The sequence below is a fragment of the Grus americana genome, chromosome 5 (genome assembly GCF_028858705.1).
Source record: "Grus americana isolate bGruAme1 chromosome 5, bGruAme1.mat, whole genome shotgun sequence".
Taxonomy (NCBI): domain Eukaryota; kingdom Metazoa; phylum Chordata; class Aves; order Gruiformes; family Gruidae; genus Grus; species Grus americana.
This window is the reverse complement of record NC_072856.1, coordinates 33,803,919-33,819,834: the sequence shown is the minus strand read 5'-3', so window position 1 is coordinate 33,819,834 and position 15,916 is coordinate 33,803,919. Positions and strand designations below refer to the sequence as shown.

General features: G+C 39.1%; 1 protein-coding gene and 1 long non-coding RNA gene across 12 annotated transcripts in view; both read left to right on the top strand.

The window, feature by feature from the left end:
• Window positions 1-15,916, top strand: part of RAD51B (RAD51 paralog B) — a 467,347-nt gene that overhangs the window by 176,969 nt on the left and 274,462 nt on the right. The gene's annotated exons all lie outside the window — the stretch shown is intronic.
• LOC129206574 (uncharacterized) lies at window positions 6,749-8,477 on the top strand. The gene is made up of 3 exons (XR_008577206.1): window positions 6,749-6,839; window positions 7,322-7,389; window positions 8,440-8,477. It is a non-coding gene; the product is annotated as an uncharacterized LOC129206574 (long non-coding RNA).

Sequence of the window (15,916 nt, the reverse complement as noted above, 5' to 3'; positions counted from 1 at the left end):
GGGGTGTGTTTAAAGTGTTGGTTTGGTCAGGAAATAATTTAAAATTGGTATTAGTTTATATATCATGTTGGAAATCAGATATGCTCATTTTACTTAAAAAATAAGCTTTCTTGTAGATTGATTAAGCAGGACATGCACAACGTTAAGAAAACAATAAAGCCAGACTGTTCTCTTTCATGAATTAATGGTTACGTTTCAAGTAAAAAAAAAGTTTCATTACTGGTGGGATGTCAGAGACATGACTCCATGTAGAATTTACAGCCTGGTAGTATTTAGAAAGGCTGGATTTGTAAACTGAGTATGTTAGGCAGGAATCGCCAAGGAAAAAAACTATGGAGCCTCCTCATGTCACTTAACCATTTGGTTTTCCAGTAGAAACAGCAGTTTTAAGATACAGCTACATTCAAGAGGGGAAGAATTAGCCATCTTTCCCAAGAAGTAGCTTTTAAATTCTGAGAAGCACACCTACTTTACTTAAAAATGTGAAGAGAGGATTTATTATATTTTTATACATTTAATATAACTGCCCACTATAAAATCACTTTTAAGGGGTTGTTTGGAAAGCTGGTTAGTAGTGCAGCATGTAATTTTTTAATGTGTTCCTGTTCTTATGTGCTCTGATTTCCATGACACCATTCTTTAGGGACAGCACATTTGTTATAGGAGGCTGAATTGTTTCCTTTCGCAAAGCCTTACAGGCTCTGATTCTCCCACTGGCTGCTGTCCAGAAAGAAAGATTTGTGGGTTCTGCCCAGTGTCTGCAAATGTGTGATGATATTTATATCCATTGAGTTGTTTTCACTGTAGCTAGATCTGGTAAAACACTTGTGGCTTTACCACAAGTAAAAGATTTGCGGTAAAGACAGAACTTTGAAATCAAATTCTGTGCTCGAAGACATGTTCTGACTTCCATCGCATCCCTGGTTACTGGGTGGGAAGGACGATCATCCTAGCTGTACATCAGCCCTCTCAGAGGGAGGGAAAGTCAGGAAACCTTTAAAGAAAGAAGTAAAACTTCAGTTTTTGAAAGCATAGTACTGTTTAAGCGTGAACAAAAAGCAGAATATTGGCAAGTTAAGGGCTAAACTGAGACTTCAAAGGTGATTCACAATACTTTTTATTGGTAGAGTCCTTAAACCCCAGTTAATTCTGCACAGCTGTACAGTTGTGTTGAATCCAAACTCTTTCACAGATGGGACTTCTAAATGCAAAAGCTGCCTTTTTCTTCTTCTATTTTCACTTCCATGGGTACTTTCATGTCTTCTTTCACTTTTTCCTCTTCAGGAAGCTTCCACTAAGAAGGAAAAACAATATAGCCAGTGACAAAACCTTCTTGATTTGAGAAGCATTTCCAAGCGTGAAAACAATACCAATGCAATGCTTTTGTAGACCAATTTTTGTTTAAATTAACAATGATTCACATGATCTTAATCTGAAATTTCTTCAAGCTATTTACTACTTCCTCAAGACATGGTTTAATAAAATGGCTGTTTCAGATTTTTCCATATGGTGTTCCATTTCTTAAAAAGGGGGTAAAGTTTTGGCTCCAGAAAGAAAGGATGGTCATGGCCCCTTGAAACTTGTTTGCCACCTTTGAGCTTTAAAATGCACAGTCTTATCGGTAGATTAGGGTACTGTGCAAGTTTGGCCCTGTTCCTGGCTTTGCTTTCTGTTTTCTATATAATCTTAAGTAATGGCAGTGCTCAGTCTACCTGCAGGTTTCCTCATCTCTGAAACAGGACTTACAGCTACCTTAAAATGGAAATCAGGAGATAATTAACTGAAGTTAATAAAGACTGACTTAGAGATCCTTAGAAAGATGTTTGTACATGGAAATAATTTGCCTTGAATATGCATTCTCTTCTAACTTAGGCTTTTCAAATGGCTTTATGGTGTTAGAAAAAAACTGTATTGGATGAAACACACAGCATAAAACTGTTTGGCTTAGTTTTGTACATGTGATTGTAACTGGCTGAAGATCCAAGCACCACTGAAAGGATGTGGTAAATTTTCCTTGGAGCTGGCAAAATTTCTCATATTTGGAACTTTTAAAACCAGACTAGGTTGATATACTGGAAAATATACTGCAGAGAAGACAGTGCTGCATTGGTAGGAAAATAGGCTGGGTATTCCTATAGGCCTCTCTGTGTACAGCTAATGAAGTTGTAACTGATAGTTACTTTAATTTGCCTTTGTTTTCCTGGGTTTGCTGGATGTGGCCTACAGCATGACTGACGCCAATGAAAATGGCCATTGACATTTCCTTGTTTAGTTTCTCTTGTTAAGTGCAGAGTGAAACTTCAAGGGTGTAGTTAAGAAAATACTGGGTTTTTAATTTTTTTTTTTTCTTTTTTCCTTCCACATGAAAACTTGCAGGCATTTGCCCAGCAGGGCGGAGTAGAAAAGTTATCTTGATTGTGTAACTCCAGTCTTTGGCTCTGCAGGCCTCAGAACGCTTGAGCAATAGCTGACTGCCGTTTGCCGTTGGCTAGATAATGTTGTTGTTTCTAGGCTGTGGACTGTAGACTGACTTTCACACAAACCAATGGCGTGGGGCTCTCTCACACTTGCAACATCTCTGGTTTTCCAGCAGTACAACATGTCTTGTGTACACAAGTTAAATTTCAACTGAAATGCCTTCTGCTCAGGTCAGCCATCAGTTGGGCAAAGCTAGGCTCGTTACCCAAGTCAGCATGGTCTGTCAGCATGAGTGTGCGCTGTACAACAAAGTCGTTTTGAAATACTACACCACAGGTTTATGGCTGTTACTTTCTTTTAGCTGCAGATTCGTAACCTGCTCCTCTCCAGCTTGAGGTTCTGGGACGTCCTCCTGCAGCAGGCGTGGCTGAGGTGGCATCTAGGAGCTAGAGGAGCTGGGAGCGCGACCTAGTCTGCAGAAAGGATTTCAGTGGGCTTGAGAGTCAGATGCATGAAAACCATCAGGCATATGGGCGCAGATGCACATAGTTGTGCTTAACATGGGGTGATACCTGGAACACATGGATGTTTGTGCTTTACGATCCTTGGTTTGAGAGTTTGCTGAGGGCCCTGCTCCAGAGGTCTGTGTGTACACATGTGGTGTTTGCAGCGAGTTGTTTGCAGCTGGTGGTTTTGTTTGACTCAAGCTAGAGGGGGTTTTTCTTCATTTGCGGTCCCTCACCCTTAGAAATGGCAGATACAAGTCTTAAGGCTTTGATGATGTAGAAATTGATTTAATCCAATTAAATCTCCAAGGAAGTTTATCCTGTGGTTAAAGCTACTTTCGTTTGCTTGATAGCATGAAAATAAGTGCTTTGGAAGGAAAGGAATTTAAGGTCTGATCTGTTGCCCACTGAAGTTTTCCATTGTGCTGGCCTGGGAAAACATTTCCAATACAATAGCTGAGATTTTAAGTCTCAGTCTACTTTTGTATTTTTGAGGGGTTTTATGTAAGAATAAATGTTCAAAAAAGTGTTTCTACTTCTGTCAAATTCATGTAATATAGGATCAGTTCATCTAAGTAATATTTATTTTCACCTGCGAGGAAGTAGACAAGTAAAATGAATAGGAGAATAGTTCACAAGTATTTTCTTGACAGAACTTGGTGGTATTTGGAGTTGCTGGGAGACTGTAGGTCTCACTGCAGTCTGTGCTGTACCAAAACCAAAGGTGAAGCTGGTTGAACACCTTCATTTTATTATTTGAACTAGCATGAATTAAAATTGAGTTAAGTAGAGTGAATTTGTAATACATGTGCCTGTGTAGGTATGGTTACAAAGGGCTAGAAGATAAAGGAAAAAGTAATTCGAGTTGATGTTTTCAGCACTGAGGCAGGGGCAGAGCTGCTGTACTTCTCTCCTGCCATTGTTGTAGTGCTGTCTCACCAAGTCCCAGCTCTCCAAACCTCATTGCATGTAAATAATGCCTTTTGGGTAGTGATTGCATTATGTCAAGTTTTGTATGCCCATCCTACCAAGGGATCAGAAGATTCACTGGTCATTTTTTAGCTGTAGCTTTGGAAAATATCCTGGTGTCACAGAAGGCAATAATGCCAGTCTTTCATGTTATACTAGCTGCTTTTTCTTTTTAATAATCAGAGCAGGAGGAAATGTGTTGAATTAGCTGCATGACGGAAGCAGAGGAACTCGTTAAAGGAAGTAAAATTAATTCTATTCAAGTTTCAGGCTTCTGAGTTGGAGTCACAAGGCAGTAATCATCTTCTAGTTGTTTTTAACGATTTCTTTTGTGGCACTTTCCTTACCCATGAAACTGATGTTTACTGTTAGTGTGGGTGAGTCTGAGAAAATGAGCAATGTCATTGAGGCTTTGAGCAGTGTAAACATTAACCAGAACCTTTCTGTTGTAGTCTCTGATGTGTTTGCCAAGACCGACAGGGAGAGAGTGGATGAATCGGGATGTTACGTTGGGACTATGTGATCTTCACCTGTAGTTTGCCATTTCAAATACAGCCCAGCTTGGTAGCAATTGAAATACTTTACCAAGTGATGGCAGTTTTGTACCGTAGGTGATATAAGTGAGTAAATGTTTGACTTCATGCAAGTCTTTAGAGAGACTCTATGAGTCTTAGAGCAACATTAAGCTGTGGGCCCCTTCTTTTATCTGATTTAAAGTTAGAGCAGGGCACTGAATCTGTGTCTGCAGACCATGGCATCACACACAGAGAGTCTACCTCATCTATGAGTGATTTACCTGCCAGCTTGAGGTCTATGTGGCACATCCTTTTTATGTCAAACTTTGCATGCACTGCACAGCACGTACATACACATTACCCCCTCATGTCTCTGTTCCCCCCAAGAAATAACGCTCATTTGCATCCATTTCCCCATAACTCTAATGGAATCTGAGAAAGGAAGGATTCCAAACCCATGCTGTTCACTCAACTACTTAGATGAGTTGAATCTGAGCCTTACCCTTCCCATATTTTGGTCCCTATTTACAAGGGGGTCATAATGTGTTATGACTATATAGGAATGGATGGTTGATTACTTAAGCTCGGTGGCATTTATGTAGTTCTTCATTGACACAACATGTGTGTAGCTAAGGCTGATGCATAATGGGCCTGGCCTGAAAAGACAGATGTGCAAAAATGTGAACATATCAAAAGTGCATTTGAGCCATGGATTGACCAGGATGACTGATGGGACTATAGACCCCTTATTACTGCTGCATAATGTGATGTCCATAGCCTGGGTCACTGATGTGGAACCAGAACGCTATGCATTAAAGTCTGTGTGTCTATACAGTATTTTGGGGTTTTGTTTCTCCTCTGGAAATAATGACACTGCATGCAGTGGAGACAATTGCATTGGAGCTGTCTGCATAATTGTTCACTGAAGGTCTTTCGGAGCAGGATAGGTGGGTTGAGTGTGGTGTCCGTATATTCTTCTGGGGTTGTACAGTGCAGGATGTACAGCACAATCTTGATCTGTGAGTAGAGTTTATGGGTGCTAATGTAGTGCAAATGATAATGGTGGTCTACAGATGTAGATACTGACCTCCTGTAAGGGCCAGCGTGGCTGGAGCAGGGCCTGCTGCCGGCATAAGGCACTGTTCTTGAGACCTGGGAGAGAACAGCAAAGAGTCTGATTTTAATCCATTAGAGCACTGTTTTGAAATAATAGTCCTAGATCCTGCTCAGAGTGATATTCTGTGCAAATGGACATTTTTGTAATTGACATCAATATATAAGCTAGTGCTTGGGTAAGAGGAGTACTCTTCTGACTATTACAGAGTTAGGATTCATTTTTGCGTAGCCTTCAGCACTGAGAATTTTCCTTGTTTATTTTTTTGCTCTGTGGAAGCCAAAGATGAACAGAAGGGCATAAAGACTCTGGATTTCATCTTAACTCATAGTTTGATTAGGAGGACATTTTCTTTTTGAAGTGAGAGTCATGAATTTGAATCCACCTCGCTGCTTGTTACCAGCTTCTGGGCCAGGCATCTGCCTTTTGGGCCGTGCACATGGATTGGTACCTGCTGCCGGACTGGAATTATTTGACTAAGATCCACAGGGGTTTATCAGCTTGAACATTAAGCTGTAAAACACTGTCTCTCATTCTGTATACTGTTCTTATGTTAGACTTGATCACAGTGTGGTTGCTACATTTGTGTATTATACAAGCATTTATTTAAAAATTGTAATTGAAGCATGTATTGCGTTACAAGACAGCTATGGATATTAACTTGAAGTATTACTACATAGGTGATCTTTTCCAAAGTTTTCCTGAAGGCATCAGGGATTCTGCAGATTTGACAGTTCTGATAACCGTTGGTTTTAACAGTTCCTGTAGCTGTACCAGAAGAATGCCTTATATTTGATACCAGTCACCTCCTAGCAATCAAATAGGCCTTCCTTACAGTTGGTGTTGAACTCCAGCAATATCTTAAGCATAAAGGGTGTTACAATTAAAGAAGGTTTTCTTTTTCAAAATGGAAAGATCTATGAGCAGCTATCAATATTTTTTTCATTGGTGTCCTCTCAGAAAATGTGATTAAAAAGTGACAAGGAAAACATTTCAACTGCTACTAAATATTTCTTCTCCCTGTTAGCTTCCAAAATTCCAGTCAAGCTTTTTTATAACCTGATATAATTTGCTGTTAAGAAGGGTATGTCAACATGTCCAGTGTAGCACTGTAGAGAGAGAATGCTTATGTGGTCTATGCATTACATTTTAAATCCTATTTTTCTAGAATCATAAACTCAAATCCTGGCAGGGCTGACTTAACCCTCTGTCCTTCCATAGTAGGTCTGAGCTGTCCCGTGCTTGGAACATCTGCTGGTTCTTCCTCCACTGTTTATTTTTCTTCAGTGCTTTTCTTCACCTTGATACTCCAGTACTGTGAGTTTGGTTTTTTCTTGGGTTTTTTCGCGTGGTGTTTTTTGGTTTGTTGGTGGTGGTGGTGGGTTTTTTTTTTAAAAAAGCCAACAACAATAAAACAAACAAACAAACAAACAAAAAAAACCCAAAGAGAGAGAATGTGGCTGGGACAGTGTTTGGAAGAACAGTCTCCACATAAATGTTTAGTATGTAGGACATCCCCATCATGGTGGGACAGTAGATTGTGGAATATAGTTTTGGAGAATCCTGACTGGTTTAAAGGCAGCTTTTATGAAGAAGTATGAAGCCAAGGCCAAGTCTAGTTGCTATGATTAAAGTATTTTAGTTTTTCATACAAATTGTTACTCGCTAAGTTGGTGTTAAGTTCCTGAATTTTCTTTACTTATACTGTCCTTGCTATAAAAATGGTGGGTTTTGGCTTTTTGTGATGAACAACTGGGTAACATGTATGCTGTTGAAAAGTGGCTTTCTTCCGACCCCAGGTGTTGCTACACTTCAGTGACATTAGAGAGCTTATATTTACAGACAGGAGTCATCCTATGGCATCCAGGTATTAAAAATTATAAAATGTATATTTATTTTGCACACTTTTTTGAGGTTGTAATTCCATAACATCTTTAAGTGGACAGTGTTACTGGAAAAATCAATGCCATCCTCTCTTTCTACAAGCTGCTGATGTTCCCTCTGCCTTCAAGGGAACAGAATAAAGATTAAAATGGGAATCTTCCATTTGGCATCAGCATCACATTATACTCATGTTAATATTAGTGGAAACCCAATCTACAGGAAGCCTATGGAACTAGGCCTGTATAGTTTCCTATTTTGGGATTAAAGACCTGTAGAAATTAAGATATCAGTATAACAACTCTTGGCATGCTGTGTGTTTTAATCCAAAGTATTTCCATAACTACTATATGAGCAACTTTAGATATTAAAATAGTTTTTTTAAAGCGCTTTCTCTCCAGCTGGTAAAAATAATTACTCTGGATTTCAGTGGGGTTTGGAACAACCACAGATAATATGAATGGTTTGTTAAAATCTTCCTTAATTTTTGCGCATGTGCATTAAGGGAAGAACAAGCCCCACACAACAGGATAGAGAGCAGAGAACAGTTCAGTGACCTTCCTTTACCCTTCTCTCACTTCATGTATATATTGACAAGAGATTCAACAGCTTGGTCGTGTTAGGGTTTTGGTTTTGGGTTTTTTTTTTTTTTGGGTGGGTGGCGGGTGGGGGGTGTCTGTTCTTCAGAACCTTATCAAGTTTTATGAAAATTGTGCTGTACTCCTGCTTTGCCCACTGGTTAAAAATTGTATAGCAGCCATGTCTGATGACTTCAGAAAAGCTATATGTGCCGTAACAAATTGGGTTCTATAGTATTCCATTATAAATTTTGTTATTTATTTTAAAAAATATTTTGGCTCATGGTTGACCAATCAGTCATGAAATCTTCTAATCTTGTTCAATGAGATTGGAGAAGTTATTTTTGTAAGTAAGAAAAACCATCGTGCAAATGTGAATGCTGTTTTTCCTTTATTGAATTCAAAGAAATGTATTATCTCTCAGGACATTAGCAATATATTTCTCATTTCTCCTTTAGAATTAATAGCTTCAAAGGAAATACTCCTGCTTTCGAAATATGTGACCCTAACAGATTGATTTAATGTTGGGTACATTTACGGTATGTCTACAATACTGCTGCAGGCATAGTCGCAGCTTGCATAGGCACATCTGACCCAGCAACCCACGTAAGTACCCAGTGTTCCCAATAAGCCTGAGCAGTGTGCTCTCCAGCCTCTGACACTCTCGCGCTTCTCTGCTGTTGTTGGAGAAAACCTACTACTAGCGTGCTTGTCCTGCAGTCCAATTGCAGTGAAGATACAGCTTTAGAATTTGTTTAATGATGTATTGCTGCATTTGTTATTCCTTGGTTTTGTTTGGGCAGTTCATTTCTAAAAGGGATTTGGGGGCAATGAAAGCGAGTTTAGGGTCATCTTGCTGATGGTCAGGCCTAGACAGGTTTCGATCAGCTTTGCCAGGGCTTCTCGTTGTCTACTATTGCTGGACTAACACGGGGTAAGAACATGCATTGTCAAAACGTCAACATATTTTAAGTACCTAGAAACACAGCACGTCCTCTGAAAGACTTCATTATTGATAAGTATCATCAGATGGATGAAAGAGGTTTCCTGTTGATTCAAGACTCTATACTGCTATGACAGAACAAAAGAAAGCATAGCTAAGCAAACCACAGTAATTTTACCTTAACGCATCCTTGCCTTTGCTAATTTTTCATTAAAGGATAGCCAAGTGGGTATTTGTAGATTACATTTCTGTGTAGATTTAACTGTTCTGCTGTGCTAGTAACTTTTCTTTCTTCTAACATCTAGAATTCTTCAGTACACATTTACTGTGATGATTTTAAATGTGTAGTTATATACTGAAAAACGATCACAAAAAATTATGGTCTCCCATACACATCATCTTCTGTGTCAAATACATGTGGTCAACAAGTCTGAAAATGCCCTTTTTTTTTTTTTTTTTTTTTGCTGGTATTACAAGCTCCCCCTGGGATCTGGAGAAACCAGGTGTATCCCTGAAAACTGGGGAAGTGGAGAGGGACCATAAACAAAATCCTAACTTTGGTCTGTAAATGTTTATTCCACAGTCATTGCAAATAATGTCTAAGATTAAAATGTTAAAGAGATTATAGGAAAAATGTTTTTCTTTCTTTTTTTAATCTTATAGTTTTAGCCAGATTAGTATTTTTGTCTGGCTACTTCACGTTCCCATGTAAGTTTTGGTTTGTTAAAGGAAAGCTGTTGAGAACTCCCAAGATTATTTATTTCAAGCCTTTATTTCAAAATTATAAGCTATTAAGCAAATCCTTAAAAATAAATAAATAGTATTTCAATATTCATTCCCAGATGATGGAAAGAGTCCAATCCAGCTTGCCTTTTTGTAGCTGCTTTGATGCTATTTGAGCAAACAGGAGTTAGGGTTTGCTTTTTTTTTTTTTCAACCACGGCTGAAGTATGATTTGAAGTTGCTCTGTGAGTTGGTATATTGAATTAAAAATACCTAATGGTGCTTTTTCACACTATTGCCATATGCTAAATGAGTGTTCTTCTTTGAAATAAAAGGAATGTTGTACGTATCCAGTTCTGAACCCTTTTTTAACTTGAAATTCAGAATGAAAACATTCTAGGTTGTTAAGGAAAAGCAAGTCTGCCGTTACCATATGGTTTCCTTTAAAGGTATGTGTGCTTGAAAAATCTGCATTGTATTAAATTTGAAACAACGAAAATGCTGTAGTATTTGGCTCTTTTTCAGCAGGATAACCTTTGGAATATAGTTCCATAATGTAGAAAATCTGCTGTTAAGCATTGTTGTTCATCTATAAATAAAGTTTTATAAAAGAGCTTTCACTTTCCACAGCTGTTATTAAAACAAATTTAAGGCTGGCAACAATGCCCCAGCTTGTGTCCTGCATGTAGTTGTTTACCCATCTCTCTGTTGAGCCTATTATGCTAAGACAAAAAATTTTTTTTTCCAGATAATAACCTTATACAATGTCAGAATAAGATTTCAGGATGAGATCTACCCAGAAAAAGAGATCAAAGCTGTAAATTTCATGTGTCTTTTATGGTTCCAAAGTTGATATTCATAGAAGGGTGAATTACCAGAGCGGGGAAGGTAAAGTCACTGATTGTCCGAAGGGCTGAAATCTCTGCTGTCTTTATCCCAAAAGGAATGACAGAGCCAGAGGCATTGCAAACTTTCCCTTTCTTATACAAGCTTATTTTTATCTCCTTCTGAAATTGTGACCAGTTCTGTAGGAGGGAAAGGTTTAGTCTTCAGTTTTGTTTGGTCCTTCGCCTGTTGAAAGCCACTAACAAGAGCAGCGGTCGGTGCCAATTGCAATGTTTTGTTTTGTTTTCCCGTGATCCCAAAAAATGTCTAGTACAAACCGGACCATGACCACCCACTCGTTTCACATGAGCCACGGATCACTTGCCAGATGGCAAAGACTAAGGAACATAAGATTTACTACAGCAGATCCGTCTGTCTGTCTTCTGCATTCTGTTTAGCTCAGAGTAAGGCACCACCTCCTCTCCTCCCTTCCTCACCCTGCCCTTGCAATGGAGTGGTGAGTGGGGAAACACTCCCATGAGGACTGTAGCAACTGTTTATATTCTGAGGTATGAGATTTCATTGTCCTTATCTGAGTTTGCATAAATATGGTGTTGGTTTTGTTAATCAGCCCTTTTCCTAAAGGAACATTGCATTTTAATTTTGTCCCAAGCTGAGTTCTAGCAAATAAAAATCTCCAAGAACCCCCAAACCGCCCCCCCCCAAAAAAAAAACCTTTGCAGGCCTCAAGTGAAAAGAATTATTTCTGTTGCTGTATAAAAACTCTTTTGCAAAAGGTGGTTTTGAGTAATGCACCTTGACAGTTTGCCACACAAATGTCGCTTTATTAGTGATAATGTATGAAGGTGAACTGACTAGAAATAAATACAGATTCATCAAAGTGCAACTGTCCACTCTGCTTCTGTCCAAGCTGAATGAAATGCCTAAAGTAAGGCTGAAAACTAAGTTAAAATGGAAACTTTAATATGCTGGATAAGATCTTTTCAGTAGACTACAACGCTGATCCAGGAAGACTCACACTTTGAATTCAGTGAGCCTTAACATATGGCCAAAGTCTATGCTTTAGTTCTTTTTAAATCATGCTTTCTGGCAAGACATTAGTATTTTTGCTTTACATCTAGAAAACGTAGAGAAGCAGAGTTCACGCAAAACTGGTGCACTATAAACTTTATACATTTCAAACACCTAAATTTTTGCAGTTCAGATTTGTAGGGAAGAGTTGAGAATGTGTTTCTAATCTCCTAATACCTGCTAAAAATAGAGAAAAAAGAAAAAAAGGCAAATTGTGAAATATTCCAGAGAATTGTGTTTTCTACTATTTTGTGTTACCTATTGTAAATGAAGGATTTTAGTTTGTTGTAAGAATGAGAGAGCAGTGTGTGTGATAAGCTCACACTGACCTGAGATTTGTGTGCAGAGGCTCCCTGCAAAGAATAGTGCATTCTTTTCCTTACCGATATTGCAGTTTCATCATTTGTAACACTCTGGGGATGCCTTTGTCTCAGTGGTCACGTAGAGTATTATGGACTTGAAAGCAAAGCTGTGAAATGCTCCATGGAGAAGGAAGTGGAGTGTGGGGCACATTTACGTGGTGAATTTTTGCTAGTCTCGCTTGCCTTACAAACAGACAATTTGATAATTACAGTTGCTGTATGAATCTCATCTTCACTTCTCAATGGAAGGAACTTGAGTGATGTCCCCTGGAGCTGTTTAAAACATGGATAAAAATTGTAATATCTTTGCTTGATAGGAATAGTTACTGTGAAAATTGCCTTTAATTAGTTGAGAGTACTATTGCAGTTGATAAACCTGGAAGTGGTGTTGAATCCAGGCAAGCTTGGAAGCAATCCTCTACATTGAGAGGGAAGGAACCCCCAGTAAAAAGTGAAATCAGCCTTTTGGCTGTTTCTTCTTGTATGTGTTGCCTTTGTTGAGATCATCTATCCAGATCTAAAGCTGGCTTTTACTTGTGTCTGGGAGGATTGCATGATACTAAACAGAAGATGCAAGGCACACAGGACACCTTGCAACTTCTCTTCCTATGGACACAAGACCTCCTATGGGTCTTGTGTGTGCACATAGGACGTAAGTCTAGAAGGGACTATAGGGAGTTGTATCACCCTGCTCTCCCAAATACAGGATATCAGTCATGTATGTGTGTACTTGGATACAAAGACTAACAGGGAGAAGAGATGGGATTGTGTTTTACTGAATTTAAAGTCATCTTGGAAGAAGACAAATTGCCCACTGTGATCTTGTGTGAGCAGCTTGCAAGGGAAGCAGGAGCCAATAAAGTAGTACAGAATTCATCCTTCTAGATCCTCAGCACTGATCGAAATCACTTTGTAATTTGAGGTGATGAAAGCTGCCAGGAGCTCTTACATTATAAATTCAGCCTTCCTTAAAGCCTCTAAGGAGACTCTTTCACCAAGGTCAGCTTTTAAAGAGAAGGCTATAGGCCCATTTTAAGTAAAATCATCACCACTGGTTTCTTACTGATTTTTTTCCTGCTGGTAGATGGCTTGATAAAGTCATGAGCACTGAGTATCCCTTTCTTTAGGAGCAACTGCGTTGACCAGTGTTACGGATGGTACGTTACATACTCCAAAACACATATTGATATTCCCAATCTACTTTTGAGCCTGAGTTTCTCTACCTTGTGTGAGCTGTAAATAGGGAGACCGCAAAGTCTGCAGGAGGTACTATTTTAAATCTGTTTAAGATGAGGATCCTTGGCCATTTCAAATGTAATTGTGAAGAGATTTGCTGAATAAACAGGACTGCTGTAACTCAATTTAGCTAATATGAAGGACACAAGGAGAAAGCAAAGAAAGAGAAGGCGAGGAAAACATTTTGTTTTCCTAAGTTTAAATCAAGAGTGCAATCTAATCAGTGACTGTTCACTCAGCCAAAACATAGTAAACTATACTCCTCTGGATCACTGATTATTGCCAGGTGATAGGTGCCCAGCAATTGCTGTCATCTAGTTGTTCTTTCATATTCATGTGAAACGTGTTGGAGATCTCAGGCCTTACTAGCTTGGCAAAAGTTACAAATGCCATCATTTATTCAGCACTTGAAGATTCAATGTTTACAGACAAGGAACTTGACCAGAGGTAGTTTGGCAGCTCTGTGATAAGGTAGCATGGAAAAGATTATTTTGCCCTGTCCCTACTGTAATTAATCTCTGTAGTGAAGCTCTCATTGTCTAAGGCTATAACAGTGGCAGCCTTTGGAAACAATACATTTCCTTAAAAACTGGAAGGAATTCCATATATAAAGTATATATGTGTGTCTATGTATATAAATGTGTTTTAACATCGACATGCATATTACAAAATAAATATACAACAGATAAAATGAGGGGAATTTTAAGTAAAAGCTCTCACCATTGCAAACGTATTACTGTAGCAAAGGAAATGTTTTTTAATTGAGGGGCAGCAAATACTTTTAAGCTGTATATACTTGTGCCTAAGTTTGTTGCTTGCTTTCATCCATGTTTTCACAGTAGAGCAGCTGAATGCCAGTGCTCAAAACTATTGACTTTGCCTCTTTCTCTTCCCTTTAAATAACACAATGCTCCATAGCCCCTTTGCTGTTTAAGACACAGAAACTAACTAAAATTTACCGTCATTTCAGTGCCAGGCCTCTCTTAGAGCATTAATGCCTATAATACTGCCACGTGATTTGCACGGAGGAGCACTAGAATGACGACTAGCATGCTTTTTTTTTTTTCCGGATTTTGGTTAAGTCTGTGCTTTAATTACCTTGAGGCTCCAGACAGCGCAGGAGTCAGGTACCAGCACCTTCCCTAGCTTGTTGTATTTCTTGTCAGCTGGGCAATGGAGGCTGCTGCAAGGTACCTCTTCATTGTAGCAAAAGTAAATCTGTCTCATTTGCTGCATTTACATGCTGTTTTCCTCCATACCGTGTCAGTATCGACAGTGTCTCACAGGTAGATGTGGGTTTGCTTTGATTCTGCTTTGAACCCTGAGAAGATGCACTGTGTGTCAGCTTAGTCTTGGCATTGCACTAACATGTTTTCCGTTCTGCTTGGACCGCAGGCACAGCATGATCATATTTACCTTCAAAAGGTCTTATAGCTGTACCCTGTAGATCTCTCTTACTGAATGTAGCACCAGAAACAAATAGTCTATCTGTCCACTGCTCTTATCACAATGTTGAGAGAGAAATAGCAAAGCGTCCCAGTACTGTCAGCCTGTGGAAAGCCCCGACATTCTGAATGCTGCAATCCTCCCTTTACAGTGGCTTTACTCAGAGCAGTTTTCTCGCTGCTTTTAAACCTCTTCATGTTGATTAATTAATAATTTTCATGTCCTGACTCATTCAATCTTAAGGAAATAGCTTCAGGTCCTGGCCGCATTGCACTATAGATCAGGCAAGCTGGATAATAAACAGGCTTCTTGTTGATGTGTAGAGGAATGGAAGCACTGCCAGAAGTGTCTAAGCATGCTGGGCTGAGATGTTGGCAGACTGTTGCCAGGGGCTGCTGTGGATCAGCCATGTATTCAAAACAGGATGTTAATTGAAAAGCCTTTTTATATGTATTATGAAATGTTTGTTTGTTTTCACATTTTTCAGGCCCTGCAAGATGTATTCATTAATAGGTTACACCATTTACTCTTTCTTTAATGAAAGGTGCATAACGTACAAGTTACATAGCTCCACCGCCTCAGGCTGTGATTTTTGTCGCAATTCGCAAATTAAGTAAGGTTGAGTCTGGACAGTAAATGGATGGCAACCTTGCAAAGGGTGGTGTGTGGGTAACAAACATGTGCTCCAGGAGCTGTTGCTGGCAGTTTGGTTAGAGGTGTTCTTCCCTCTGAGTCAGGTCTGAGCCCGTGTCCTGGAGTACGAGATTGCTGCTGGGAAGGGTATGTGATCAATGAGATACAAACCCATGGTTTCAACATTTTGTGCTCACCAAAGCACTTCGTGTTTTTTGCATGGAGATCTAAGTGTTCTAGGTAAATTCCGAAAGAATATCTCTGTTTTCTTCCCTAAAATAGTCTTCACATTTGACTTGGCTGAAGGATTTTTGCTTTCCCATTCACACCCACTGCACTGTATCGTAGTTTAACAGCTCAGTCACAGCAATGTGTGCACTTCAGCGGTGGTATAAATAATTCTTGACAGTGTGCAGTAGTTGATACAGCATAATGCAGTTTGTCAGTATATGAGAAATTATACAACAGATTTGATACAGTCTTTGGATACTTTTGAATGCACTGGACATTAGCATTTCTGCTACTCCATCTTCGTTAAGATCTCTTAGTGTATATATATATATAAAAAATGAATAAACTAATGGGTAAGAGATCTTAAGAGAAGTGTTTCTTCTGGACTTAGAAGCTGGTAGGACCAGCATGGCCAAATCAAAGGGAAGGTGGGGCAATCGTGAT